The following is a 4,618-nucleotide window of genomic DNA, read 5'->3' as shown; positions in this document are numbered from 1 at the left end:
TCAGGTGGACACGAAAAAAACCAAAAAAGGACTAGGTCAGGGATTAAAGACAATTGTGGATTTAAATGAGATTTAGTGGTGCTGTTATAGGTTCAATTGCTGCATGTTGTCCAGGAAACTGAAGCTAAACTTCTTATTCCACATGTAAGACTAAGACTTTCCTGGAAATGTTTAATGAGAAAGAAGTGAGCATATGCTGAAGCTATTTTAAGTTATGCAGAATGTATTAAAAAAAAAAAAAAGTGAGATTCTGCCCAACAGGCTAACGTGAAGTGTTAAAGTTTTGTTTTAACCAAAGTCTGTAGTTAGATTCAGTTGTTACCAAAGCCAGCAGAAACTTTCTGTAGAACCTGGTAACATACAAGCCTGGGGTGAGGTCTAGCTCTATTTTTGTGTCTACAGCTTATCCACTGCTCTTTTGGGTACTAACTTCAAAATGCAGTCTGTTGTACTTCTGCCAGAGGTGATACATTCACAGATCCCAAAGCTCATCTATTAAAGACCAAAACTCAAGTGAAAGGCACGTACTAGAAAATCAGCATTTCTCAGAAATTAATTGCCACACATTGCCTATAGTCATTATAAAAATACCACAGAATGTATTTACCTGGCCCATAAGCTGGTTTTTCCAAGAGTAAATAAGGTTTCCAGCAAAAATATTTTCTCCCTAGGATTTCAGAACTGGACTTCAAAAAACATCTACTTTACACTAAAAAGACGTATCATCCTTAGGAGAAGCACAGACTCAGTGAAAAATTACTTTACAAATGTCCAATTTATTGAACAAGGAGAACATGCTGGCAACAGGAGGCAATGTAAGATCCTTCTGCTTTAAAAGGCTCAACATCTTTTTCTTTCCTGATCCCTGCCTGTGCATTCAAGCTCAGCAGACAGCACCAAGCCGTCTCAAATGAGCCCCTACAGACTCATTTGAGCCTGCTATCTCTTCCTCCTACAAAGCTCTGTATAAAATAGGAGGAGAAAGGGAGTATATTCTGTAGGACACTGCATCTGTATCACAAATTAATTGTGAAAGTCAGCTGGCTCTCACTCCACATTTAGCAAAACATGAATTCATGTCTTCCTTCTCAGAGAAACACTTTGAGAAAAGTAGGTGCAGAATGTCTCCATTTAATTCCATAACGGGACATAGCATAAGCCTCTCGTGTATGCTTTAAATGCTATTATTTTCCTTGCTCGATTTCATTTGACTCTTCCTTTGTGCTGTCAAATATTCCTGCTGTTCTACACAGGTAGAGTCAGCTGGACACAAATGTCACTGCCACAGAAATCTGCACAAATCCATCCCCTGCTGGGACATCAAGCCCTCGGACGGCTTCATTCGTGGAAGAGAGCAGGGACAGATCCTAGCACGATATTTATACCTGTCCCCTTCTTATGTGCTTAAACTTTCTTGACTTCAAATTCTGCACATTTGGTTCTATAATACATTCAAAACAGAGGCCTTTGGTACAGGTTTGTAGGGAGAAACAGGGAACTGACTCACTGTGCACCTTTGCTGTCCCCTCCTTCCCAGCGTTATGCAGCAAATTTTGAAAAACTTCCTGGCTTTAGAGCTGGGATGCAAACTCAGCTGAAAATCCTAAGGAGTCTTCCTAAAGCTTAGCCACTCTGAAGCATTTGGTACATGGATGCTAGCTGCCTCCTGAAATATTCTTGAATATCTTTGTGCTGTCAGATGGCTTATTTTGGAGCTACACAAGATGGCGCAGCTTAGAGCATCCTTCGCACCACCAGCGGCACCTCCCGATCCCGCCCGATTCCTTACACGCTGCCCCCAGGATACAGGCGAGGCCAGCAGGCTTCTTGGAAGCGAGCAGAGACTGTAGGGGAGATCCAAACTGATTGCTTTGCTGAATGCCACCATTCGCTGTGTGGAGGCTGAATGGCCCTTGGGTTATTTCAGTAGAGCAATAACTTGGATAAAGTGATGGTTAGTTCATTTCAGAGGGAAACTATGTGAAATGGAAAGCCAGTTTCTCATTTCTCAATAGACAACAGCTACACATAGAAAACACTTATTAGTGCCCAACAGTGTTCACTGGGACATTTGTTCCTTTGCAGGCACCTCATACAGGTAGTATGAGCTAATGCTGGATCTGCCAAGGTCCAACACAATTCTTTGCACAGAGGAATTGTGTTTCTTTAATAAAAGACCCCAGTGAATATATGAAAATATAACTGCACAGAAAGAAAATCATCATCATCATCATCATTATCATCATTCAAGTAAACAGCTCTGTACTGTGGAAGGTACTCATCATGCATGGCATTTAATGGAATATATAATTTGCACCCATTGTAGATTGGGAATGGCACTTTCTGGTTAAGATTGTCCAATGCTTCTCTCTCAAAAATGGTTTTTGATTGTTTGTAAGCCTGTCCTGGTGCTGAAATTGTTCATGTTATTTAATTAATCCTGAATTCCTTGAGTACATTCTACCCAAATTGATTTAACTGATTCAATAAACTCATAATTTTATTGCTGGTAAAAAAATATGGAAAGCATTTATTTTTTTAAAAAAACTCTGTTGTTCATATGCTTTGGAGCACAAACTAGAAATAAAATGGGGGTGGTTTGTCTGGCTAGGTTTTTCCAAAATTTCTGGCAGTCTGAAAGCTCTTTGCCTTCTGTTGCTGATGCCATGGAGTTTTCAGGTGTCCCAGTTTGCTGAGCCAAGAAGCTTAAGGCAACAAGCTCTCAAGGAGATGTGAGAAAGGGAACAAGAAGACAATAGGTTCTAGAGGTGATATGAGACAGGGAACAAGGTAGGAGACAGGGCAGCGCTGTTGTAAGTCAAGGTAAGTCGAGGTAACACTCTCTCAGGTTAAAGCAGCAGAACGAAGATTTTTTGATAAAAGTTTGTCGTGTCTGAAAATTCCATCGAACCAGATCACAAAGCAAATGCCAGAGACAACCCGAGGAGGAGATCTGCAGCTCTGTCTTTAAAAGCATGGAAGTCATGAAGTTTTGCCTGTCCTGGTGGGAAAATGCCTGGAGGATTATGTTCTGGCACTTCCAAGATAACTATCCCTGCTGCCCTCTGCATTCAACAGCTGCTTCAGGAAACAGGTCTCAGGAGCTCAGGGATCACCACTGTGTATTGGCACCTATCAAAAGCTGCAGGTTGCATGCTGAGAAGTAGAAGAATTTTAATTTATTTTTGCCGCACACTCATGGATCCCCAAAGCACACAATGTTTCTGCTGTCACATTGCTGAGAATCAAACCAGCTCACCAGACTACTGCAATCCTCACTTGCAGCTACATGTACATGCACCTTCTCCAGAGAGTGTATTAGCTATTTGTCATCAACCCTTTACATGGATCAAGGCTCGCTTTCTTTTGGGTAGTTCTTCTTCCAACCAACATTTTAATCAGTCAAGTTTTCAAAAGGCATGTCTGTTATAAAGGGTCACCAGTGCTGTGCACAAGGGTAGACAGAAGAAAAAACAATGAGAACAAGATGTCCCCAACACACTTAAAAACGCTCCCAGATTTTTCAGTTCGTTCTCCAATTTTGTTTACTTTACCATTGTTAAGGAGAATAAGCAAAGTTTCTTTGTCATCATTCTTCCCTCTCTAAGACATAAAGTTATTATCAATACTTACCACAGTTGAACAAATAATTAAAAATGAATAATTTATACAATTAATGCAGTCTTTGCTCCCATTGATTTAATAACTGCCAGAGGATCACAAATTCCTTTTGCATTTATTCCTTAGTTAAGTTTATTTGCTACAGCTTAACGATCCTACTGCTGTGTAGATTGAATTTTAATTTTGAGTAATTATTCACATTCATTAATATGCACATTGTTTTCTTGTGGCTGGTTTTATAAATCAAATTATGTCATTTTTATTTGCTGGTTGAATACATCTGCAGTCACTTCCAGTGCAAACGTTCATAAACATGAATGCAATGCTTGTTTGTTTGAACAGTTGGGCATATGAACTTTGAAAAGTCTCTTCTGAGTTTATTTGAACTTGGAAACCATGATTTTCCCCATATTTGCAAGCATATGAGCACAAAAGGTGTGGCAGCACATCTACATCAAATGTATTTAAAATTCAAATGTTTATTAACTCGTTACTTGATTATTTGTACATCTTTTTCCAGTCATTCAAGTGCAACTGATGCATTCAGGCCTCTGCATTAGACTTCTATATAAATGACATTATTCCCTCCAGGTTCTGACATCTCCCTTTCTCTAATGCATTCCCAGTAGATAAACAGCATTCTTCTATACTTCTGATGGGCATTTAAGAGCTTCTTTATCCAGTTCACAGCAGTAATGACAAATAAAAATTACTTTCCTGGTACTGCTTTTCAAAGACCTGCTTTAGTGCGAGCTTTTCTTTTGACCTCAGTGGCAGATGGATCCTGGCTCCTTTCAGTAGATGGTTACTTTGCTCAGAAAAATCATCATTCCTTTAGCAGCAGCATGCAGCCTTTATCAGAGGGAGAATCATACCTGCATTCCCAGGACCTCTGAGACAGTTGCTTCAAGAAACAGTTGCTTTTCCATGTTCTATCAGTCCTCAATAAACCCCCTTCTCATTGTGGCCCAAGGCTCCTGGGAATTAATGTCACTGC

At 40.0% G+C, this 4,618-nt stretch overlaps 1 long non-coding RNA gene across 1 annotated transcript; it reads left to right on the top strand.

The window, feature by feature from the left end:
• The first annotated feature begins 1,345 nt into the window (after nucleotides 1-1,345).
• On the top strand, nucleotides 1,346-3,883 carry LOC137482148 (uncharacterized). Its single transcript, XR_011003902.1, has 2 exons — nucleotides 1,346-1,954; nucleotides 2,680-3,883. It is a non-coding gene; the product is annotated as an uncharacterized lncRNA (long non-coding RNA).
• The last annotated feature ends 735 nt before the right edge of the window (nucleotides 3,884-4,618 follow it).

Source organism: Anomalospiza imberbis, chromosome 1 (genome assembly GCF_031753505.1).
Source record: "Anomalospiza imberbis isolate Cuckoo-Finch-1a 21T00152 chromosome 1, ASM3175350v1, whole genome shotgun sequence".
Taxonomy (NCBI): domain Eukaryota; kingdom Metazoa; phylum Chordata; class Aves; order Passeriformes; family Viduidae; genus Anomalospiza; species Anomalospiza imberbis.
Note: the sequence above shows the minus strand (reverse complement) of the source record. Positions and strands in the feature narration are given on the sequence as shown.